At 40.5% G+C, this 26,701-nt stretch overlaps 1 protein-coding gene across 5 annotated transcripts in view; it reads left to right on the top strand.

The window, feature by feature from the left end:
• Window positions 1–26,701, top strand: part of Fbxw11 (F-box and WD repeat domain containing 11) — a 118,742-nt gene that overhangs the window by 12,714 nt on the left and 79,327 nt on the right. The gene's annotated exons all lie outside the window — the stretch shown is intronic.

Here is a 26,701-nt window from a genome sequence, read left to right as displayed (position 1 = left end):
TTCGAACCATCTACTGCCCATTCCCAGTCATCAGATTACCCCTTGGTATTTGGGTTGTGATTTTTTTTCCTTCCATTTAATTACTAGAAGCACAATTTTGAAATGTGTTTTTAAACACTTAGTGTTTAGCCACTCTGGAAAGCAGTGTGGAGAATCCTCAGAAAACTTGAAATGGACCCACCTTTTGACCCAGTTATCCCTCTTCTCTGTTTATACCCAAAGGACTTAAAAGTAGCATACTACAGTAACACAGCCACATCAATGTTTATAGAAGCTCAATTCACAGTAGCTATATTGCAGAACCAATCTAGATGCCCTTCAACAGATGAATGGATAAAGACACTGTGGTATATATACACAATGGAATATTTTTCAGCCATAAAGAATAATAATATTGTGGCATTTGCAGATAAATGGATGGAATCGGAGAATATCATGCTAAGTGCAATAAGCCTACCCTAAACAACCGAGGGCTGAATGTTTTCCCTGATAAGTGGATGATGATATATAATGGGGTTGGGGGGTGAAAGAAGAATAGAGGAACTTTAGATAATGTAGAGAGAAATGACGGGTGGGTGTGTATGAAAAATGGTGGAATGAGACAGATGGTATGAATCTACATAATGCTCAACCATAGAAATGAAAAGATGTACCCCGTTTGTGTACAATGAATCAAAATGCAGTCTGTAAAAATGAAAAAATTAAAAAATAAAATAAAGTTAAAAAAAAGAAAAAATACTCAGTGTTGTCATTGCACAAACTTGTGTGCATTTACAGAAATTTAATTCTGTGCATGTGATTACAAAAACGAGAAAAAGAGCCTAATCAGAGTTGGGAAATAGAAAACTGCCCTTCTCAATTCCTGATTACTTTTTATTTAGCAGTGATGAGACTGATGATGGTGTTTTGGTCTCTCTTTTTCTTTTTCTCTTTTCTCCCCATGATTGAACCCATGACCTCATGCATGCTAGGTAAGTGCTCTCCTCCCCAGCCCTTTCTTTTTAATTTTTTGAGATAGGATCTTGCTAAGTTGCCCAGACTGGCCTCAAACTTGGGATCCTCTTGCCTCGCCTTCCTGAGTAGCTAGGATTACAGCATGCACCAAGGCACCTGTCAGGAAACATTTTTTAAATATCACAACCTGAGGCCTAAGTACAAGCAATTCTACCTGCTTGTCAGTTGAGGAAACAGTGAATGGAGTGAAAATTAACTCTGTTGGAATTATTGAGATGTGCTGGTCTCCAGTGTGGCAGGGGTTTTCAAGCAGATTTTTATTATATTCTGTTTTCATTATATGTATTCGCTTCAGACTCCAGTGGAGACCGGAGTTCATTACAGCTGTCGTCAATCGATACTGTAAAAATTTTTGAATGAATTATATCTGTGACAAAAAATTCAATACAAATAGGGAGTACATAGTTCAAATGAAAAAAAGTCTCCTATTTTCCTGTGTAAACTTCCTCTATCTATATCTGTACACTGATCTGTACCTTGGTTCTTATTTATTTATTTTTAGCTGTAGGTGAACATAATGAGTTCATTTTATTTATTTATTTTTATGTGGTGCTGACGATCAAACCCAGAGCCTCACTTGTGCTAGGCAAGTGCTCTACCGCTGAGCACTATCCCAGCACCACCCCCCTCCTTTTTTTTTTTTTTTTTTTTTGGCGGTGCTGGGGATCGAACCTAGGGCCTAGTACTTGTAAGGCAAGCACTCTACCAGCTGAGCTATCTCCCCAGCCCCCCCCCCCCCTTTTTTTTTAATGTAAAACATGACTTGGTCATCTTCTGTAGCAGTTCCAAAGAGCTCTGTGTTTTGTTGAGGAGATCATTTAAAAGGTGTATGTTGATTTATTGTCCTTGTATACCATGATTTGTGTAACCATTCTGTATTGATGTGTATGTGGGTTATTTCCTGTCTTTTGCTGTTACATACAATGCTATAAAGAACAAGTTTATGTGTATGTCATCTCACACGTGAAGGAGACAGGACAGATACCTTCAGGGCAGATTCCTAGGAGGAGGCATCCTGAGTAGATGCTTTGAGGTCTTTGTCATTGGGCTGGGATAGCTCAGAGGTAGAGCATTGTCCCAGCATGTGCAAGGCCCTGGGCTCCATCTGTAGCATGTCCCATGAATGTCTTCTGTAGCACCTCCTTCCTCTAAAACATAAACCAACAAACCAGGATCCATAGAGAGTGCAGGATCCACGCAAAGTGTATTTGGTTGTGTCTCTTTATTGCCTTTAATTCAGAATAGTTTCTTACCTTTTTCCTTTTCTCCTGGCATTAACTTCTTTGAAGAGCCCAGTTCAGTTAGTTGTCGTACAGGATGTGCAGCCTTCTGTGTTCATTTGAGTCTTTCTTCACGGTATCATTTAACTTGTTTCTCTAGCTCCCATACTTCCTATAAGCTGGATCTTTGGTAAGATCATCCAGGTTAAACGTTTTGGCGAGAATGCTTCATCATAGGTGAAGGCCTGAGGCTGAGTCACTTCAGGAGGCACTTACTGACAGGCTGTCTCTTCAGGAGCTGTGCTAAACTGATCCCACTGCTGAGGTGACAATAGCTACGTCTCTTCATATGAATGTACAAATTTGTCTTATTGGAGAGGAATCTATGTGACTTTATTTTGGCACCTCATAACTATCCTTTTCATTTACACCTTTTCACTCAGCAGTGCCAGCATCCTAATCCTGAAATTCATTATTACAATATGAGTTACAAGATTGTGGTTTTCTTGTTGTCCTTCCTTCTACATTTATCAACTAGCATTCGCAGTTTCTCCACTTTCCTTGTCTATATGTCTGTGGGCTTTTTATTGAATCAGTGTGTTAGCAGTCAGTTACGATCTTCACACTGTCCCAGATTTGGCTAGTGAGGGCCCCATCTAGGTAACCCTTGTTCCTTTATTTATTTTGTCTGTTACTGGGGATAGAATTCCTGCTTCCTTTTTACATGATCACTCAGTCTTTGTGTTTCCTGGCTTTTTGTTGTAAGATGTCACAGGCTTACCTTGTGCTTTCTTGCAGAGCTGGATCAGTATTTCTCCAAGAGCTTCTAGTTCTTTTCAGTTGGGAATGGTATTAGGAAGCGAATCATTGTGGTGAGTTGTCAGTGCTTTGAAGCCCTTTTGGTAGACAGAACTCGGAAAAGGTTTAAAAAGAGCCATGAGTTCATGCTGTTTTGACTTCAAGTTCAGTTTTAGAGGGATTGTGAAAATGGAAGGGACCTTATTGGTACAGTGGCCATCAAATTGCAGTGCACACTGTTAACATGAATTGTCAGTTTCGTTCATTCGTTATTAAGCACATCTCTGTTCTAGGCACTCTGGTAATACAGGAATACAGGATAGAAGTAGATGCATACTTTGCTTCCAGTAGTTTTGCAGTCTTTTATATAAAAAAATTATAGCATTATGTGAAAACTGGTAAGAATCATGAGAAGTAGTCATACAGGTTATGGGAGTTAGAAAAAAGGAAATTTCAAGAGGCATTTTTTTTTAAACCTTTATTTTATTTATTTATTTATTTATTTATATAAATAAATAATATATCCCAGTGCTGGAACCCAGTGCCTCACATATGCTAGGCAAGTGCTCTACCACTGAGCTATGGCTCCAGTCCCTCATGAGGGACTTTTTTTTCAAGTTACCCTTTGAGGCCTGGACAGAAATTAGACATGGATATGGATGTATTGGGATGCTGGTGTGGGGATGCTGTCATAGCAACGATAGCCATGTAGACAGTCTCTGTTAGACAGTTTGTATCAGGAGAAGCAAGGACATAGTTCTGTGAACTGGACTGTAGCCTGTGTGAAGGGACTGAGTCAGATGCATTTGGGATGGTAGGTGATGACCACATCTTGGACTTTTTCCTTTAGGTCATAAATTACAGACTGGTAGGTAGCCTATGGATAAAAGAAATTCACAAACATTTTATTTGGTCTGCACATATTTTTAAATTTGGGACATTTCATGTCAAAACTTACCTTCTGGTTTTGCTTCAAAACTGGAGCTTGTAATTGTCCTTTTGGAGCTTGTATTTTCCTGTTTACCCCTGTCCCATAAGACTGTCCTCACTTCATCTACGTGGACATAGATCAGAGGAGGTGTGGGAGGGTGGATGTGGTTTGAGAGGGGAGTTGATTATGGAAGTTTGAACTGATCTAAGAGATCACTTTGGCAGTGAGTTTGGAGGCTGGATTAGAATGGGATAAATTGGAGCAGGGAGACTGTTGGAATATTCCAGGAAAGAAATGACAAGCTAGTCGCCAATGGTATGCAGAGAAGGAGGTGTAGAGTAGCTAGATGGTATTGACCCGTGGAAGCAGGTTGTATGTATTGACAAGAGTGCAGATCCCACTCTTAACACATGGGGTGCTGGGCCTGGGTAGCTCAGTGACAGAGCAGTGGCCCGGTGTGCGCAAGGCCTCTGCGCTACGAAACAGAAGCTCAGAGAGGAGTCCTGATCCTAAGCAGCTTTGCATTGTAAATCTGGAAGTTAACCACTTGTTATCATCTGCTGCTTAACTTTGGAAGACAGTAGTAATAGTTTCATGCATTGCTGTCACCATATAGTTTAGTTTTGTGATATGCAAATAACATGTTTGACAAACAATGTCAACTTTAACCTGTCTGTATATTTAAAATTTGTATATGAAGTAAATATAGTTATGTCTTCTTCTATCATTTGTATTATTTTATGGAGATAATTTTCAAATATATTAATTATTTTTAATTTTTATATTTATATAAAATATATTGTTTAATTTTCTCACAATCTCTGCAATAAGTTAATCGAAAAGATAGTGAGTCTACAAGACTCTGCCCTGTGTACTTAAAACTACAACATATTACGTCCATCTATAGTGTAAATATTTTGCTATAAATCCCCATCAGGTTGGAGCCTGGCTTCCCTGTTGCCAGTGCCTTTACTCTGGATATTTGTATCATTCCCCCGACACCCCATCGACACTCAGAGTGAGATGGACGTGAAGCACGGCGTCAGGATGTGAGCAAAGACTGGTCAAAAGAACATTTTACAAGTGTATTTTTATTGTGTATAACATACAATAAAGAAGTGTGCAGCACAGTGAATTTCTGTGTAAGTATGTAGCACACGGTGTGACCACTGACCCCGGTCAAGATGTAGACCCCTGCAGAGTTCTTGACGGCTTCCTTTGTTCTGCACCGTACCCTGTCGCTGGACACCCCCCAGTCTTATCCCGACCTCCCTCACTGTCAATGTTTGAATCTTGCAGCATATGCTCGTTTTTGTTCCCTGGCTCATTATTATGTGTTGTCAGGTTCATCCACTTTGTTTTGTTATCTGTAGTCTTTTCCTGTGTGTTCCACTGTATGTATAGTCCACTGTTCGTTCATTTTTGTTTTGTTTTATTTTTTGGTTGCTTGAATAATTGGGTTGCTCAATACTTGACTGTTATTGATAAGTATTTGGATTGCTTCCAATCTTTGGCTGCTATTATGGATCACACTTCAAAGGTGGACAGAGGCGCTCATATCTGCTGGTTATTAAAAACGCAGGATTACAAGTCCCAGGTACTAGGGTGGGCATGTGTTTATTTCAGTAGAGCTGCTCAACCGCTGCTCCAGGGCCGGTGCTGTTTGCACTCCCATCTCAGTTGTCACTAGGTAGGTGATTGTTTTTGTTTTAGCCATGCTAATGGGTCTGAAGTGGCATTTACATTGTAGTTTTTGTTTGCTTTTTATTTAATTAACTTTTTTTTATAGTTGACCTTCAATAAAATGTACTCATCGTAAACATGCTGTTTTGAGTTTTAAGAAATACGTACACTCAGGTAATCATTAACACAATCAAAGTAGGGAACATTTCCATCCCTCAACACTTCCCTCCTTTCCCTTGCAGTTATTTGACCACTTCGCCCCTACCCCAAGTAACCTGCCTTCTGCAGCTGCAGACTAGTTCAGTGTGTTCTGGAATTTCACATAGAGGGTCATATACCATATACGTGATGCAGGTACTCGGTCGTGTTTGATTTATTTTGCTCATCATTTTTTGTGTGTGTGATGCTGGGAATTGAACCCAGGGCATTGTCATTCAAGGCAAGCACTCTACCAACGGAGGTACCTCCCCAGCCCATGCTCAGCATATTTTTGAGATTCATTCTTATTAGTTATACATTCCTTTTTATTGCTTAGTGGCATTACTTTAGATGATTACATAATAGTTTGTTTATTAATTCTCCTGATTGGTGTTTAGGTTGTTTCTAGTGTTTGATTATTGTGACTAAAGCTAGTGTGAACATTTTAATGAGACTTTTGTGAGGATATTTTATTTTCTCCTGGATATACCTAGGGGTGGATTTGCTGGAATAGTGTAGGTATAAAGGAAAATGCTGTTTTTCTACACGCTAACAAAAAAAACAGAACAAAATAAAACTCTAACAATAATTCTGACACCAAGTGTTTGTTATTTTCCATATCAAGCAGCTGTCCAGTTCTTTGCATGCACTGACCTGGTGTCCTATTCAATTCTGTTTGACCTTTCCTGAATTAACTCTGGATCCTTGAAGTTAGATCCCACAGGACTTCCGCCACGTTTAGGCATCGGTTGCAAACCTCAGGATGCCACCTATATTTTGAATGATTAACTATAAATTGGGGGTTCCCATGACTCCTTCATGTTCAAGTAGTTTGCTGTAATGACCCACAGAATTCAGGAAAACATTTATGTTCCTTTGATCAAAGAATATTATAAAGGACACATAATTAATCAGATTAAGAGGTATCAGTGAGGTTGATTTCTGCTGAAACTTGTTTTGAATAATAAGTGATGATCTGCTCACCCCTGTAATTCAGGGAATTCCAAGGATTTTGGAAGTCCTTGTACCAAAAGGCGGGGGTGGAGGGTAGGCACAGCAGGGCAGCAGAGAGGAAACATATATTTATAAATGTTTAGTTTTTGAAAACAGTGTATCTTTCCCCGCAGTGATTGTGCATTCTTACCCTTCTTCTGACAGCATAAGAGAGTTGGAGTTGCTCTGCATCCTTGTGAGAGCACTTGGCATTGTCAACCTTTTTAATTTTAGCCATCCTGGTAGATGTGAAGTGGTATCTCATTGTGGTTTTAACTTATATTTCCCTCCTGACTAATGACATTGGTCGTCTATTGGCCCCTCAAATATAGTTTTTAGAGAAGTGTCTTTGCAAGTGTTCTAATGAGCTACATCCCAGACTTTTTTAAAATTTTATTTGAGACAGGGTCTTGCCCAGACTGGTCCCAATCTTGCAATCCTCCTGCCTCAGCCTCCCAAGTAGTTGGGATTATCGGCTTGAGCCACTGTGCTCTGCTCTCTTCAAATCTTTAATCTTTTTAAAAAATCAGGTTATATCAAAGGGCAAAAAGATCTCAGTAGGAATCCGGCAACACCTCATCCATAAAGTGGAGTAAATGTTGAAATGAGCCAAGCAGAGGAGGTTGGTTATATAGACAGGAAAGGACTGAAGGAAGCGGAAGCAGAGTAAAAAGCAGAGTGGCCATTTCAGAGTTTCCTTCCTTGTAAGGTGGTGGCAGGAAGACAGGATAGAAACAGAACTGTTGGTTGGCATCTGCGTGCCTTAGTTTACCTTTTCTGTGTAGGGATTGTGGGAGAGGGAACTAAATTATCATGCCACTTGAAGCTGGCCTGTTGGGGATATTGGCAGTTCTCTCTTGAATCCTGCTTTCTCAGCAGGTCAGAGGAACAAGTTCAGTTTGGTGAGATGGAACTTTAGTGTGAGTAACTTTAGTGTCAGTGACTTCGCTTTGGTATTTTGCATGGTCTTTTGGAGCCTTGCTTAGGAACTTAGCAGCAAAATAATGACCTGTAGTTTTTATTGAACAGTTGTTTTTTTTGTGTGGGAGTCTGAAAAGGAGTCCTGTTAGATGTGGGCGTTGAAGACCTGTTCTGTGCTGGCCTTTCTACCACCTTAATCATGCACTTTGGTGGACAGAGGTTTTAAAATTAAGTCCATTTAATCAAATTTCTTCATAGAACCTGGTTTTTTGTGTCCTATTTACAAACCTTGGCCTGTTCTTGAGCACTTGAGGATAGTTGGTTTTCTTCTAGAAGTTTTATAGTTTTACTATCGCAAAATAATTGTTTCTCGTAGTCGAGGTGGGATCAAGGCTCGTTTTCTCCCCCTGTGTAGTTATTCAGTTAATTCAGCATCGTAATTTACATGAACACTAAAAAACAATTGCAGAGCAGGGAATGTACTCAGAGGTAGCGTGTGTGTTGCACGCGTGGAGGCCCAGGATTCCATCCCTGACATGGGGGAAAATGCAGAATATGAAGTAAAATCTGCCCAAAACCAAAATCCCAATAGATTTAGTTTAAAAATCTTGGTTGACTTTATTTTGTGATTCTAGGACCACTTATTCTACTTTTTAAAAATTTATATATATAATTTTAGTTGTTAATGGACCTTTAGTTTATTCATTTATTTATATGTGGTGCTGAAAATTGCACCCAGTGCCTCACACATGCTAGGCAAGTGCTCCACCACTGAGCCACAACCCCAGCCTCTCTACTTTTAAAGTAGAATAATTGTTCTGATGAGCTGAGCTGAGGCATCAGCTGAGCAGAGCTGAGCAGAGATTGGTTTCATATATAGAGAAGGGGTGAATGAAGCAGAAACACAACAAAAAGCAAGCAAGTGGATTGGTCATTTTAAACTTACTTTCTTTGTTAGGTGGGGGACAGGGAACAGAATAATAGAAAATTAACCTATTGGCTAAACCAGGTTACTTCAGGTTACCTTATGGATTAAAGGATTAAAGATTAAGGCAGAGGGATCTTCACTGTCATGCTGATTAGCCTGTTTGGGAAATTTCTCTCACTCTCTTGATACTTAGTAAGGTCATGTAACAACTTACTTTTGGTTAGGTGATGTGGACCTTTAGCAAGGTGACTCCCATTTTGATTTTTAGTCTGATCTGTTGAGGCCTAGTATAGGAACTTAGTCCAAAACAATGGCCTCCTATCATTTTTATGTAACAGAATTTATATTTTCTTTTTACAGATATAGTTTATTATTTATTATAGGAAAAATAAAAATAATATAATAAGAAACAAAACTAAAAAGTTTCTGATAACTACTATTATTTATTTTTTTGCTATGTTCTCTTCTTTTTCTTCCCTCCCTCCCTCCCTTCTTTTCTTCCTTCCTTCCTTCCCTCCCAGGAGTGCTTAACCACTAGGCCATATCCCCAGCCCTTTTTTATTTTTTATTTTGAGACAGAGTCTTGCTAAGTTGCTGAGGCTGACTTTGAACTTGCCATTCTCCTGCCTCAGCCTCCTGAGCTGCTGGTCGGTTATAGGTCTGTGTCATTGCGCCTGACCTATGTATTCTTTTTCTTCTTATACATACATATTTTTTTCCATGTACGTTTTGCATGTATTTGTTTTTCACATATATAATTATTTTGCTTTGCAGATAGAATTATCTAAAAACTAAACAGTATGGCCTGGTTCTCAATCATGCATGTCTTTTTCATATGTACCTCCTGTGCCTGTTGAAGAGCATGTGTTTTACGTAACCAGAGATTGTACCCGCTTTCCTTCTTGTCTTTGTGAACGTGACATGACAGACCATAATCTCTGTGTGCAAACATTTTTTACTCCAGGTTTATGCTACTTTAGAATTTTTGTTTTTGTCATGCTGGGGTTCAAACCCAGGCCTCATGCATCTTATCCCTAATCCCCTATTTTAGAATTTTCATATAAAAAAATCCTAATTTGATTAAAGAATTTTAAAATTTGTTTTTTAATTACTAGTGACATTGGATTTGTATTCTTTTGTGAAGAAAGGGAAATGTCCTGCTGCAGCTCTTCCCTGGATCCAGGTGGTGGGGAGTGTGGTGGAAGAAAGTCTCGGGGTGAGGAGCTTGGGAGTTTGGTGTGGCTGGTTGGTGCTCCCTTTGGTGATTGAAAGGGCCATCTTTGTTTTGAAGCCAGCTGCAGAAGTCTCCACAGCCTCTAGGATACTTCCTTCCTTTGCAGCCATTTCTGCTGTCAGTCAGAAGGTAGGGTTTTGCCAGGAGAGCTTTCACTTCTCCGGTGGGCTTTGCTTTCTTATGTGCCCTGAACACCATTCCCAGTCCAGTCTTTTCTGGTGTGTGTGTGGTGGGGGCTGTTACTGGGTGTTCACCCCAGGGCTTCATGCGTGCTAGGCGAGCACTGAGCACATCCCTGGCTTTTTAAAACATTTTTTATTTTGAGACAGGTTTGGATGAGTTACCTGGGCTGGCCTAGAACTTGCAATCCTCCTGCTTCAGCCTCCCATGTCGCGGGGGTTACATATGTGCGCCACTGCACTGGTCTGTATTGTTTTATAGAAATTCCTTGAAAGATCTACCTGTGTGGAAGGCACCCCAGCCAGGTGTCCAGCGCCAGGGCGGGTTGTCTTTTATTTTGATGATTTTGGTTGTGGTCAGTAGATGTAGTCGGAAACCCGACCTCAGACACCCCCTTTCCTCCTACCTTTTGTCTCCTTTTGCTTTTTCATACTCACTCCCTGTACTTTACTCCCAGTGATTTTTTTTTTTTTTGTTTGTTTGTTTTCTGTTCCTCCAGTGTATCAGGTTCTTGCTCGAGGGTACTTGCAAGTATTGCCATTTGTCAGATTGTCATCTGTCACTCTTGGGAGGCCCCACTTCCCTTCCTCCGGGCCCAGTTAGCCTGTGCTTGTCCTTTCCAGTTGAGCTCAGTTCCCCAGGCACGGTCTGGGTCCCCAGGTACCTTTACAGGTTAGGCTTCCTTGTAGAGCTCGGCAGCTCTCACCCCTTTTTCCTTTACAGCTGTTAACAAAATTGTAGTTGATAAACGTACTGTGTAATCCCCTGCTAGACAGGCAGCTCTTTTGCTAGAAAGTAATCTCCAAGGCGACAAGGATCATGTCTGCCGTGTCACATTTTGTTTATTCCCAGCATCTGTCATAGTACTGGCCAAAGAGTTGTCCATTTGAATGAAAGAATACACTTGGGAGGGCAAATGAGAATCACTGTCTTTTACCAAGTCTGGGCTTTTAAAGTAAATTAATTCATTCCCTAAATTCTTGGTGTTTTTAAATCATAAGCAGTTTGATCCTAAAATCAACATAAGCGCCTTTCAAAAAATTGAGAAAGCGTGCTGCTTTCCCTCTTTGCCTCCAGACTAAATCTATAGACTGTCGTTGACTTGTCAATTGTCCAGGTAGTTTCATCGTAACTTACCTGCCTTTTGTTTTTGTTTTTTCTTTTTGAAGGAGTTATCAGTGGCCTTAACTGCTGTCCATCTGTCCTTCCTTCTTCCCTCTCCCCTGTCCTCCCTCTTCCCTGTGTGTCTGTAACCAGGGATCAATAGGATTACTATTTCTGTGAGTTGCTTCCTGTGGTCAAATAAATTTAGTAAACGCTGCATGTCATCTCCTCTTGGAAATCATTTTAATAATGTGTTTACCAACATTTTCCAAACTTTCTGACCCCAGAAGTCTCTTTATTTTGGCTGAATTCTGTGTAATCCCAGGGACATGCTTTTGGCAGTGCTTTACTTCATGATTTTGTGCATTCATCTCAACTCCTTTTGTTCGCCAAGACTTTCTGTATCACCTTACCAGCATGAGGAGGGCAGGAATTGTTGTGTTTTTTTGTTAAATGCCTACTGTTTGCCAGATTTATATTAACTATACTTTTTATCCTTTGCTATGACCTTTTGCATATTTTATCTTGTGAAGAAATGTGGACTGAAGAAGGGAATTACTTTGTGCTCAAGGTCACATAGCTAGCAAAGTGATAGATTTTATTTATTAATTTTAGTGTTATCTTTATTTATTTTACTATAAAGTCTGCTTTTTTCCTCCACAGTCCAGGGTAAAAAATAAGAGAAACTATAGTTTACTTTAGAGGCTGCACCTCTCTCCATCACCTTAGTATGAGGAGCATTAGGTAGCAGCTTGGGACTCTTTCTCTCTGTCTCTCTGTCTCTCTCTTTTTTTGGCTTGTACTGGGGATTGAGCAGAGGGATGCTCTACAACTGAATTACATCCCCAGCATTTTGAATTTTATTTTGAGACAGGGTATCCCTAAGTTACCCAGGCTGGCCTTGAACTTGTGGTCCTCCTGCCTCAGCCTTCTGCCCAGTTGGCTTGGGGCTCCTAAGAGGGCCAGAGACCCAGGGCAGGCAGGATGTCTAGACTCTGGGTAGATAGCAGCAGCAGCAGCAGCAGCAGCAGGTTCTTGGTGTTTGGGAACATTGAGAAGAAAAGGGGACAGACAGCCTTGACTGTCCCTGCCCAAGCTTCCCATGTAGCTCTTTGATTCCTTCCTCCCTCTTTCTCCCATCCTGGTGTTCTGCTGTGCGCTGCTTGGTCGGCATCAAGGCTGGCTTTATCAGTGTGGTCACAGCTGGTGCTGCTTGGGTGTCTGCTTTGGTATCCCCAAAGCAGAACAAAGTTACAGAACTTGCCTGAGGTCACAGTGTTGGACCCCTTAACCTACCTCTGCCTGTTCTTTTTAAACTTAAGTAAATGTGTTCACAAGGGAAACAGACCTAACAATTAAAATCTATGAAATCATGGTGTTGTACTAATGTATGTTTTTCGATTGATTTAAATTAGACATATAGCTATTAAACACTAAAACTCTTCATGTACCAACAAAAGTCACCTTGAACACCAAACCCTGGAACACATTGTCCTAATCCATTCATTCATCTCTCCATCCATCCATCCATGAATAATTCAGTATGTGTCTGTAAATGATAAGACTGAAAGACAAGACAAACGCACAATTCCATTTGCCCCTAAAAAGTGAACACTTTCTTAAAAGTATCAACTCTTTCCATATTTGCCTGTTACCTCATAGTTTTAAAAAATTAATTGGCTTAATTTTGTAGAACAGTATTAGATATTATAGAATTTCTATGCATTCCCTTCCCACCCACACAGTTTCCTTTATTTTTAACATTTATGATAGTATGTTACATTTGTTAGAACTATGAGCCAGTATTGGTGCATTTTTACTAACTGAAATCCAAAGTTTATTCACATTTCCCTAGTTTTCCCCTAATGTCCTTTTTCTGTTATAGGATCCCAAATGCCCTTAGGCTTAGTTGTCGTGTGCCCTTAAGCTTTCCTTGACTGTGACAGTGTCTTAGACTTTCCTCATTTTCAGTAACCTCATCGGATTTCAGGAGTAGTGGTCAGCTGCAGTTAGGATGCTTTCTGTTGGAATTCATCTGCCATTTTTCTCACAAGTCTTTTATAGTTTTTTTTTTTTTTTTTTTAATTCAGGATCCAGACTTGGGTCACACATCGCATATAATTAGTAGTCTGTTAAGTCTCTTTGAATCTGTGAAATTTACCTCTCCCATCTTTTTTTTTGGCATTTATTTATTGAAGAAGCTGGTTTGGTTATTTGTTCTGTATAACACTCCACATTTGGGGCGTTTGCTGATTATGTTCTCGTTGATCTATAGAGGCTGTTCCTTTTTGTATTTCTTATAGATCATAGCTAGACCTAGGAACTAGGGATTCATTCGGGTTTCAGTGTATTTCTGTCTCAATTAAAAAACAGAAAAAAACCTCCAAACCAGTACAAAACAAAAAAACCCCCGCAAAACCTGTGCTCTTTCCAATGTGCCCTTGTGCTTTGTAAATTATGATGCTCTGTGTTCTTTCCAACTGTGATCCTTGGTGAAACCAGACTTTGCATGTGCATTTTTCTGAGGTGAAGCTGCACTGGAAGATGAAGACAAGGTGGGGTTAGGCACAGTGCACAGGACAAGGCCGGTGGGTAGGGGAGGGGTGCAGAGCGGGCCCCCTTAATAGCAGTGCTCTGTATCTCCAGTGCTTTGCAGGGTCTTTGCAATTGGAGATGATAAGTGCACCCCTCTCTCTGGTGTTGGAATAGAGTGCCCATGGAGATGTAGGTCAGGTTTCTCAGTGTTGTACTTCACAGCTCTTTGGAAAATTCAGGCTCGTTTTTTTCTGTTGTGCTTTTCTTTCTTCAGTCCTTTTAGAATTTTGATTCGTTTATTTTTTTTCTTTCTCTAGTATCTGTGATCTAACATGAATGGAATATGTATATTTTTGTGGTACCGTTAGTTTTGAGCACTTGTTTATCAGAAGAATAAAATGAGAGTAAATACAAGGTTAAGAACGTTCCAGTGGGGGCTGGATTTTGGCTCAGTGGTAGAGCTTGCCTAGCATGTGGGGAGGCACTGGGTTCCATCCTCAGCACCGCATAAAATAAAGTTATAAAAAATAAAGATTAAAAAAAAGAATTTTCAATGGAATAATGCTGCCTCTTTATGACCATGACCATGCAGGATTCCTCTTTGGGGTTTTCCTTTTTTGTTTAGACTAAGTATTTAAGATTTGTTGCTATTATCCACTTGAAAGTCATAGAAAACCCAATGCAAAGAAAACTAGCCTGAACCAAAAGGCGGGCCTGGCTGGGCGTGGACTCGGTCCTTCTCAGACTCCCCCGGCCTCCCAGTAGCAGTGCCAGGCTTTCCCTCAAGAGGGCAACCTGATGGCCTCGGTGGCTCTGGTGCTAGCCCTCATTGTTGTCAAGCTCAGCGGGGAGGAAGTTTCCTTTCCTCTGGCTCCCTTGGAAGTCCTGGGATTTGACAGTGTGTGCTCATCTTGGCGGCAGTCACTGTGACAGGGGATTCCGCCAGAAAGCTGGTGTGTCCACCCTCAGTCCCGCCAGCTTTCAATGTGGTGTTCTTCTCTAGTCTCCTAGTTAGGTTTGTTCCACATGTGAGCTTTCCGACTTCATGTGTTGATTATTCCATGACCAGTATTTTTTGAGTTTCTGCTGTGTACAAACACTGTAAGAACCTGAAACAATTAAGCTGTACACTGGTAAACTGTCTTACTCAGTCACTTGTAAATTGTTTTATTCTTATTATTTTGTGGTAAGTTATAACAAAGTAAGTATAGTACATTTTTTATAAGAAAAGTTATTACTTTATTTCTCTGTTGTTTATAGATCAGTTTGCTTTTCTAATTTGAATATTTTCAAAGTAGTTTTACTCTCTTGGTTTCTCTCACTTACAAATTTGTTTCTCTGTAGACTTTTTTTTTTTTTTTTTTTTTTTTTTTGGTACCCGGGATTGAACCCAGGGGCACTTAACCACTGAGCCACATCCCTGGCCTTCCACCCCCTCCACCCGCCCCCGTTGATTTTTTTTTTTTTTCTTTATTTGTAGTTTTGAGACAGGGTCTCGCTAAGTTGCTGAGGCTGGCTTTGAACTTGCTGGTCTCCTGCCTCAGTCTCCTGAGCTGCTGGGATTGCAGGTGTGTGCCACGATGTCCGGCTTGTTTGTCTGAGACTTTTATATCATCAGTTAGAATATGGGTGAATTACAGATTTTTTTTCACATAAGTGCAGCTGAAAATGTCTCCACAAGATTTGTCTGCCGATCTCTTAATTCTCTGTTCTTTCAGAGTTAGTCAAAAATTTATTGTAATGGTGACATTTGTTTTATGCTTTATAGCGTATCGTGACTGGTTGCTTAGAGCCAAGTCACCCAAGCTGTTATTAAAACAGGGAGTCGAGTTGGGCTCTTTTGCCAGTCGATAAGCAGTCCAGTATCTCTGAAATTCCTGTGGGGTTTCCATCATGACTTCATCAGTTCCTTGGGGCGAAGTTCCAGAGTGTCCTGCCCTACCCATATTCACACGTACATATGCCAAACAGCCTGTCAACCTGTGGGCTGACTTTCTCCTGACTGTCGTTAGCAGTCCTTATCTCCTCTTCAGGCTTTCTGCCTGCACATGGCACATACCAACAGCACAGGGCGAGAGACATAAAGGGCCCGGCTGGAGAAGTGTTCTAAGAACGTGAACAGGATGGCCATACAGCCTGAGAGGCTCTAGGATTCAGGGGAGCCCTGGCTTCTCGCAGAGGGAACGCCCTTTACCCTCTTCCTGCAGGAAAGAGATGCGAGGAATCAAAGATGCCCAGTGATGCCTGGCTGTGCCCGGCTGTGCCCAGCTGTGCTGGGGAGCAGCAGGAGCCCCACTGCTCAGGGCAGGTTCATTTGTTCCGAGGACCCGGTGGACTGGAAGGCACGCGGCCTTACTCCTCTGTGAAAGGAGAGCAAGCGTAAAGTTTGCTGTGAAATAAACTGTGGGCGATAATATGGGCCCCTTTTTTATTAGTTTGACAACACTTTTCATGCTACTTCCGGCTAAAGGGGCAAAATTTGATCACCACTGTTTTCTAAATGTGTGTGTGTGTGTGTGTGTGTGTGTGTGTGTGTGTGTATAAAATTAAACATGAGACTATCAACTTGTTTATTTGGAGTAGGGACTGGTTAGGTCTCCAGAAATAAACCCCTATTCAGGAAGTGAGCAGTGTTTAGGAAATAGAAGGCTGTTTAAGTGTTGTAAGGTTTGTGTTCACACGTTTTTTTTAGCAGGACCACTTTCCTTCTGTAGATGCTTATTTAGAACTCACCAATGGGGACCATGTTAGTGGTAGAAACTTTGAGAGTCTTTGGAAGGGATAAATCTACAAAAGATTAATATAATTTGATTTTTGTGGTACTTGGGATTGAGCCCAAGGGCATTCTGCTGAATGACATCCTCAGTCCTTTTTATTTTTTATTTGGAGGCAGGGTCTTGTTAAGTTGCTGAGGCCGTCCTGTGACTAACAATCCTCTTTCCTCAGCCTCCCAAGTTGCTAGGAGTTACAGTTGTGCACCACTATGCCCGACTGCTATGCTTTAAAATATTTTGTAGGGTTGGACTTAGCTATGTTACTGTCTTTAGTGAACCGGGAAATAAAATAATGAATAATGTGTGCAAAAATAACTTTTGAAAATTTGGTTTTGAGAATTTCTTTGTTGTGTGTTGAAGCATTTCGTCTACTGGCCTATATACTTTTTTGAATGAATAAGCAGTTTAGAATGAAAAAACTAAAATAGAAATTACAATGTAGTCTGACTATAATTGAGTCAAACTTTGAGAGTGGATGTAATAATAGTCCTCACATCATCTTCTTGAAAGTGATATCTCTTCCTGGAAAAAATGAGAACATTTGTTATGTTGGGAGAATAAAGTTTGAGTTTGTTCTGATGTTCTTTTTAAAACATGGCCAACTTTGTCCTCTCTTATATGAAAGTAGGGTAAGGATTTTAGGTTGGTATGTTGGAAGAAAATTAGAGTTTTGTTATGCAGACATTTTCACAGATTCTATAACAAAATTTTTTTGACTTGTGAAGGTAGGTAGAAGGATCTTTGAGGGATGCACCAGCACCTGTATATGGGATGCTTTCTTGGTCTATTTTCTGTTGTTGTGACAAAATACCCAAAGCCTGGGCACTTATGAAGAAAAGAGGTTTAGCTGGGTGCAGAGGCTGAGGCAGGAGGATCGCAAGTGCAAAGCCAGCCTCAGCAAAAGTGAGGCGCTAAGCAACTCGGTGAGACCCTGTCTCTAAATAAAATACAAAATAGGGCTGGGGAGGTTGCTCAGTGGTTGAGTACCCCTGAGTTCAGTCACTGGTACCAAGAAAAAGATGTTTATGGAGATGAGTTTTAGAGGCAGGAAGTCTGTGATCAGGTGACGCCTTTTGTTTGGTCTCTGATGAGGGCTTCATGGTGAATGGCATTGCAGTGGCAGGAGCTTGTGTGGAAGAGGTCACGTGGTGAGACGGGAGCCAGGGACTTGTTTATCGCGTAACGGTGCACCCCCCCAGAGCCCTCTGGGGTTCCCTGAGAACTGTGAATTAGGGACCAAACCTCCAACACATGAACTCTCAGGGGACAAACCACATCCAGACCGTAGGGAAAGGACAGGAGCACTGGCAGAGATAACGAGGTCAGATGTCTCAGTTGCAGGACAGTGTCGAAAAAACCAGGTGCTTTTTAGGTCCTCTCACCTGGAAGTCCTCTCAGGTGTCATGCAGCATGGAGCATGGATTGTCACAGTTGTAGAAGTGGTAGCCTCATAAGCTGGAACATCACTCGTTACTTAAGAATTTTCTGTCGGAGACTCGGAGGTATCCCGAAGTCACCGGCATTGAAATGAATTTAGACTGGTGTCTTTTTCAACTCAGTGAAACCAAACTCTGACAGCTATTTATCCCCGCCTGCCCTCCATCCTCATTGAAGAATGACCTGGGATAAGGGGCAAGTCGCTGTTGCCAGATCCCCAAGTGATGTGAGAATGCCACAGTCTCTTTTAAGGTGGCCTGGGAGACAGGACGGAGAGGTCTACCTTGCCAGTTATTAACTGCGTCTGAAAAAGTACCATAGGCAAGAAGAATAAAATCAAAATCCCCTTTATTTAATTCTGGATATTTAACGTATTTTATATTAAATAAAAATGAGATCGTAAGTCCTAATTTATTGCCTTTATTCACTTAGCCTGTATTTGTACCCATTTTACTCACTTCAGTGTTTTGGGGCTTTCTTCCTACATATTGTAAACTTCCCTCTCCTTCAACATGATTTCTGTTTTGGAGACATAATATTCGGTTTGGGGGCAATTTCTAATTTATGGAAATGCTTCCTATTGTTGACAGTTTCCTTCGCTGTCATGAGCAGCGCTGTGAGGGATATCTTCTTAGCTATATTTTATTTTTTTCCCCGTGAAATTGCTGAGTCAAATGACATGCATGTTTTTCAAGTCTTGAATATGTATTGCAGAGTTGCTCACCGGAAATTGTGCCTCTTACACTCCCATCAGCAGTTTAGATGAGTGACAAGCGGATAAAATTTAAAAATAAGCCGGGGGATCTTGCCGCTTTAGGGAGTTTAATGTCAGGCAAACGAAGTGACAGGCAGTATAGATGAGGCAGGATTTTGGAGTCAGAATTGCAATTCTGCCTCTTTTGACGTCTGACAAGTTATTTGATATTCCTGGTTCTCAGCTTTTTCCTCTGGTAAACTCGGGTACCCATCTAGCCCGAGGTGGCGAGAGTTGACTCCGGAACAGTCGTACAGTACTCAGTTTGCCTCCGGTCCCAGTTTGTCCTTCTTTGTAAACTTTGGAATCGTCTATAGTGTTTTCATTGGAAATGAGCATGCGCTCACAGTGAAGCGCTGTCTCTTCGTCCTGAACAGCTTTCCCAGTTGGACCACAGATGCAAATTGACAAAAGCCCAGATGTATTGATTTAACAATCGTATTCAATTTAACAAGCTGAATTTCAGTTCTCTTCAGTCTCAGGGCTGGGGACTTGAAGAAACCCATTGGGATTGGGTTAAGACTGATCTGACCTGAAGTTGCTGAGGGACTCTGTTCCTCCTTTGCAGCTGATCCCGTCTGGAGCTGTGGAGGACCTGTGTGGCTAAGCCGGAAATAGATTATTTTGTTACATCCTGTTCTGTTATGCTGCTTGGAATAGAGTTTCCGCTTCCCCCTTTGTACAGCTCATCCTTCCCTCTCCAGCTCTGAAAAACTTGGTGGCAGTTTTTGGTGATGGGTGGTAGTTGTGAAGTGGGTAAGGAAGATTTTTTTCCCTGTGGATTTCCTCAGGAATAAGCCAGTGTGATTGTGATGTTTACTGTTGCAGGGATCACCAGGTAAAATATTTTTATAGCACCTAGCATTTTTAAACATTTTTAAATGACAGATGTTGAACATGGACTCAACATTCATTTGTTTATTTAAATTGTCAAGTTACTGTTAGTTTAAAATAAAGCATCCCTTCCAATGACACAAGGTAGGCTGGGGATGCAGCTCAGTGGTAGGGCATCTGCCTGGTGTGCCAGGTGTCAGGCCCTGTTTTTGATCCCCAGAACTGCAAACAAACAGACAACAACAAAAGTAGCACGTAAGTACTAGGTGGTCATTGGAGAAAAATCAGAAAATATGCATGAGTAAAAATTTATAAAGATGGGCTGGGATATAATTTATGTAACTTATGGTAGAATTCTTGCTTGGTGTGTGAGAGAAACCCTGGGGTTCAATCCTCAGCAGTCCTCAACAGTGAAAAATAAATAAAGGAAAATTACCCTTTGTCTCTTTACTAAAGATGACCTCAAAGATCCATTGTAGTTTTGTTAATGTTTGACTTTGGGTATCTCATCTGAGATAATCACTCAAGATGAGCTAATTGAACATTAAAATAATTTTTAAAAAATGTAGTGTTTATAGATTCGGTTTTGGCTTTGAGCCCTGATTCCACTACTATTCTCAGTGTTTGGATCACTAAAACTTGACCAGTGTGAGTTTCGGCTCTTCCTTCTGTCTGTCTTCCCATACTATTCCTCCTCCCCTCCCCTTTTTTTCAATACAGAGAATTGAACCCAGACCCTCTCATGTGGTAAGCAAATGCTGTTTTTGAGGCAGGGTCTTGCATTGCCCAACTGGCTTTGAACTTGGGCTCCTCCTGCTTTGACCCCTGGAGTAAGGAACTGGCACCACATCTGGCCCCATGCCATTTTCTTCCCTTACTATATATCCCAGCCCCCAAATATTCTGTGATGTAATATCTGTGGCACATAAGTATGTGATTCTAAAATATAGTCGCTGAGAATTAAAATGTTAACTGTCTTGGTTATGTGTCATGTTTATTGTCAAAATCTGCTATAATAAAATGACATTATATGCAAAAGAAAGTATGTTACACATGATGACCATGGACCAGTATTAATTTCTTTAAAAGGCTATAGAAAATGCCTTTAAATTAGGAATTAACTTTTACCCTACCACCTGAGTACTGTATTATGATTCTTGGTTTTAAAAGCAAAAGCAGTTGTTATTTTTGGTGAGAGTTGGCTAATTCTTATAGGTTAGGTTACCCTTGACCATTTAACTCTAGAAGCCTAGGTTCTGATTCTTAGGAGACTGTTCTCAAAACTTTGTGACCTTGTTTTCATTATAGATACTATCGTTCCTTGAAAAGCAACAGTTTCAGAAATAAAACTTAAGAGTTCCTTATTTGGATTAACTGTAATGCTTACCCTCTTTTTCCTTGAGGTGAGGACAGTCTTGAGGGGAAGCTGCATGAGAACTCTAGCCCTCAAACCCAGGTGGCTCATGCCCCTCGAGCCCATTTTCTTTATGTATAATTTTTCAGGAACCCCGTACCCACTCCTGGCTACCGGTTCTCAATGGAGAAAGTGTTACTGCCAAGTGGCTACCGGGAAGTGAATCTTTTACTCCTCTCTGTCTGGTGGCCCTGTGCCATTCTCCTGACACGTTTTTTTTTTTTTTTTTTTTTTTTTAAACATATATATCTTACAAGGAAGACATGGTAGAAATTTTATGGGAAAAAAGGGACTTTGAAAGTTGTAAGTATTAGCCCTTATTTCTTCTCTTTGTAGCTCAGTTGAAAGGAAGTTAGTTGTCAACCAAAACTCAAACCCTGTGTTGTAGGATCTCTGAGAATAAGCTGCCTGCCCTGTTCGCTCTTCTTCAGCATGCTCTGCAGTAGCCCTCGCGGCCCGTTCCTCTACTTAAAGTGGTTTAATAGCTGTCTCATCACTGCATCTGGCAGTGACTTGAGTAATAAAAATTCTGATGTCTCACTTTAAGGAATTACAAGGTACAAAGCACTATTAAGATTTATCAGTCTTTAAAAAATTGACAGTATCTATAAAAACATCTGTTTTTTCCCCCCATCTTTTATTTGTTCTAATTGGTTATACATGACAGAAGGCATTTTGTCAAATTGTACACAAATGGAGCATAACTTCTCATTCCTCTGGCTGTATGTGGTGCTGAGTCACACTGGTAGTGTAATCATACATGATAACGTCTGTCTCATTCTATGGTCCTTCCCATCCCCACTGCTCTGCCCCACTCTTCCCCTCACTCCCCTCTCCACAATCCAGAGTTCCTTCTTTCTACGCCCCCGCCTCCACTGTGGATCTGCATTTGCTTATCGGATAAAACTTTCAGCCTTTGGTTTTTTGGGATTGGCTTATTTCACTTAACATGATATTCTCCAGTTCCATCCATTTACCTGCAAATGCCATAATTTAATTCTTCTTTAAGGCTGAGTAATATTCCAACATCCATGGTTTTGATCTTGTTTACTTCCACACTTTATCATTGGGTACTGTTGTCAGGTTTCTTTTTGCTTGTTTGTTCCCTGCATATTCTAGAAAACATGGGCTTTATTGAATGCTGGCTTGAATTGGCTTGGTTGTGGCTTTGGCTTTGTATTCTTTTCCTCTTACTCCTGGTCTAAGAGCCTTGCAGTCACTCACCCTATTCCTGTGTTATGTGGCTCCCTTTGTTTCTCTCTGACAATTATTGTTGAACAGCGTGTATATGGAGTTGGAAAAAGAATCTGTACGCATTGATGTAAAATGGGACCATATACTTGGAAGGATTGGCCACTCATTGGTGGCTGTCACATAGTTGGAGATGTCATCTTACAGGTTGACATCCCACTTTGGCTAGGATGGAATAGCAGAGTCTGGTGTGGCCGGGCCTCTTCTGTCCCTCTAAGCTTTCCTCTTCTCCTTCAAGGCTTCAGAGCTGAATGGGCTGTGGTCTCGCACAGGACATGTCGTCTCTCAGTTCTTTGGCTTTGCTTGTGTATCTATTCTGCCTTGAATTTCTCTCTCTCTTTCCCTGACTGCCTGCTTACCGGTGATGGCTTAGTTCAGTCATTCTCTTTCTTTGGGTGGATTGTCTGTTTGTGGGGAGAGTGTGTGTGTGTTCATACTAAACACTCTTGAGATTTCCTCCTGTGAACTACTGGAGGAAAGAGAGAATACATTAATTGCTTTTTTGTGTGCACATAGATATAAGTTCAGATAAATTTTTTGTTGAATAAAAGTGTGTTTAAGACACTCGAGATGGTTATTTCAGGCAAGGTGATAGAAGTCAGAAGAAGCTGATAATGATTCTGTGGGAAGCGGTTTATCGAAAAAGATTTGGGAGGGGGTGTAGAAAATCTAGAGAGAGGCAGATTTCTAAATCAGAGTAACATTAGAGAGATGATTAACATAAAATACCTCTGTGGGCAGCTTTTAAAAGAATTGCCTCTTTGAGAAGGAATCAGGGCAGGAGATTCAAAACAATCCCATCTAGAAACAGACCAAAGTTAAGCTTTTGTGAACATTTCTTCATGCCAGCCAATCAGAAGACAAGGTGGTTGCAACCACTTTTTCCTTTTGATTTGTGGTTCCTATGGCAATAGAAAGAGAGCCTAGGACATTTCTCTCCTACCTCTTTTAATGAACTTTTAACTTCTGAAAAATGTCAAACGCTATTATTCTTGCCTTCACTGACTTAAAGCGTTTTTCCTGCAAACTGACCCTGATATTTTTGGTTGTACAGTGGATATGGCAAAATTAACAAACACTGTCAGCTTCCTTGGCTAATGTTACTTCCTCTAGAACCTGCAAATACAATCAATTTAATTGGGTATTTGCTGCTTATATCAGAACCCCGAATAAATCTTTTCCTGTTTTCTATGAACAGTCCTAAATTAAAACTACTGGTCATTACAAGCAACTAAATATGAAATTATAACAAACATTTTGAAGTTTTTCTATGCCCTTCCACAGTCCTCCTGGGTTTCTTTTGAATTTGAGACTGAAGTCTCAGAAGGAAGGAGGCTTAGTTTTGTATTATTGTTAGCTTGATAAATAGGTCAATAAGTGTTTGTTAAAATTGGTAAATATCCACAGCATCAGGGTTAAGTTCCTTAGACGTATTTTAGCAGTAAGATAGTAGTCCAGAAGTTTAAAGATAAAGATAGACCTCTGTTTGCTTAAAAAGGCAAAGAAAAAGATAATAGTCTGCATTGTGAATACATCTGAGATGAAAACATCTTTTTCATTATTTGTATAAAGAATGATGGATATTAGTTATTCTAGAATGATCAACATGGGTTTCTTTTTTTTTTTTTTGGGTACTGGGGATCGAACCCAGGGCCTTGTGCTTACAAGGCAAGCACTCTACTGACAGCTATCTACTCAGCCCCTCAACATGGGTTTCTAACCAAGTCCCTAAATTTAAAATTAGAAGCTTCAAGAATCAATTAATGTTGTGGTCCTAGATTAATGTTATGGTCCTAGATGCATCTTAATGCTCTTTAGGTTGATGAATGTGGTACTTTTATTTTTATCCATTATTTCAAGTTGGATCAGTGTCTTCCTGGTCCACTAGATAAGAGGAACCTTTTCTGAGCACTGAGTTTGGGCTTTTTTAAATTAAAAGATGGGTAGGTTTCCTAGAATGGCATTTTCTGTTGAGTAATGACAGTTTTTTTCCATCAGAGTAATTGATCACTTAACTCTAAGGTAATTAGTGTGAAACTAGGGCATTTCTAATGTGTTTTAACTGCCCCCGTCTTTACCAAATGGGTAGTAACACTGGTCCTGAGGTGGGAAGGTCCTGGTCGGGATCAGAGTGGAGACCTGCTGAGTGGGTTTTGGCAGTTGCAGCACAACACCGGGTTGAGTGATGGCGAGGATCAGGGTCGTGGGAAGATCATTTTTTCTTCTTTGACTTTAGTTTAGTTCTTTGATTGCTAATCTGAAAACAGGGGTGGGAGGTGAGACCAAATGATCTTTAAGAGTTTCTTCCAGTTCTCATACTCTATGATGTTTTAAGAAATTGAATGTGAAAAATTGCCTTAAAAAAGTTCTAGATTCCAAGTTATTTGCAGAACAATCATGGTAAACCTTGCAGAGGGAACTCGACTGTTCTTCCTGAATAAATGAAATCAGTTTGCCAGGGAGCTTAAATGTTCATTTGATGTTCTTTGCTGAATGCAGGTGTAATCCTTAAGCTCTATCCTGAGGTCTGAGTGAATCTGATAAAGATTCCTAAAAGGAAACCTAAAATAAACTACAATATATTGGAAATTTATTTAAATGAAATAGGTCATATAAATGTGTAGCCGGGCGTGGTGCACGCCTGTAATCCCAGCGACTCAGGAGACTGAGACAGGAGGATCTCAACTTCAAAGCCAGCCTCAGCAACTTAGCGAGGTCCTAAACATTAACTTAGCAAAACTCTGTCTCTAAATAAAACATAAGAAGGGTTGGGGATGTGACTCAGTGATTAAGTATCCCTGGGTTCAATCCCTGGTACAAAAAAAAAAAAGAAAAAAAAAAGTGTAACCTGTCTGGTCCTTTTCTGTGCTCATCTGCTTCCAGTGCATGCTGACATAAATATTCTTTTAATAAGAATGTGCTAGGATACCTCTGGGTAGAGACTTTATTGTAGTGGAATCAGACAGGATTAATCTCTAATTCTAAGTCAGCCATCATTTAGCCCTCGTTCCCTTGGGCAGGTTACCGTTTAACAAATCAGGCTCTCCTCTCCCGATTCTTGGTTTCTTCATCTGTAAAATGAATATCTATCTTTCAGGGGTTATTTTGAGGGTTTACTGTGGTGTCAGCTGTCTAACAAATAACAGGAGCTTAATAAGTGGCAGCTACTTTCACCATATTATGCACAAATGCACTCAGCATCTTCTCTGTGGTTGGTGCTCTATGGTGAGGAACTGCTGGGACAGCTCAGGAGGAGTGCCCGGAGTGTCAGTGGGCACAGCTGCTGCGTCACTGCTGGGGAATCTGGCTGCTGTAAGCTGCAGAGTAAATGCTCACATTGGAAATGTGTGTGTTTTCATTGTTGCCAGAGAACCGCTCAATTTTTTTATTCCATTTGATTCTTCTGATTTTGTATTCTTAAGTGCCTTTTTAAAACAGTCTCAATATTCTTTATATTTAGGGTGAACTAACTAGTAAGTGACAAATGTTGGATAGAAACCCAGGTCTGATTTGAAGCAAAACCATCTTTGCTTATATTATAGTTGGAGTGACCATAGAAGTTATCCCCCAAGGCAGAACTCTCTGAGAGTGAGAATTATGCTTGGACAATTAGTGTAAACCAGGAATGTCTCAAACAAATGAGGATATTTGGCCATTGTAATTACAGCTCAAATGAGCAAATTTATGAGTGTCAGTCTAAGATTTCTGCAGTATTTTGGTGGAACCCAGGCACCCACTTTTTTTTTTTTTTTGCATGATTATTGATTTTTGGCATACTAAATTAATTGGTCTTGGATCTGAGACATTTATTGAATGCCATAGTCTGATGGTTATTAAATGCCAACCATATATGCTCATTTTTAATTTACTTTTTTCCTTAATTCCTTTAAAACCAGCATGCTTCTAAAAAAAAAAGGATGTGAAATGATAACTCAGTTAAGGTTTTAATTCTTAAGAGTGTCAAGTGAACTTTGCATAAGAAGTCTAATGGACCTCATTGTATTCCGAGGTTTTCCCTTTGAGGATACAGAGATGTAGGTGGTACTGAAAAGCGGAGGTTTTAAGCAGCCCTTTTGGTTGTCTATCAGTCTGCCACTCCTCTTTCATGTTCCTTTTGCCTTACTCTCTAGGTCTGCTGTGATTTTACCTTAGGGAAGAACAAGACAAACTCAGGGGATCAAAGTTGGGGTGATTATGGTTTCTACACTGGAGGCATCCTGCTCATAGGGGGAGAATGTGGGATTTGGGAGCAGACAACTGAAGTGTGGAATCCTGGCCCTCCCCTCCTTTCCTGAATGCTCTTGCAAATCACCCTCTGAACCTCAGTTTCCTTGCACCGTGGTGTGGGGGTTAGGGTGCATGTGTAAGGTGCCTGGCATGTAGTAGGTTCTTAAGCAATGATGGCAGTTATGATTATATGATTTAGGCAGAAACTGTTACTTTTATGAAATATAGTCACAGTCTCACCACTAATCTTGTTTTGTACTCAAACTCCTAT

This window comes from Sciurus carolinensis, chromosome 6 (genome assembly GCF_902686445.1).
Source record: "Sciurus carolinensis chromosome 6, mSciCar1.2, whole genome shotgun sequence".
Lineage (NCBI taxonomy): Eukaryota > Metazoa > Chordata > Mammalia > Rodentia > Sciuridae > Sciurus > Sciurus carolinensis.
Note: the sequence above shows the minus strand (reverse complement) of the source record. Positions and strands in the feature narration are given on the sequence as shown.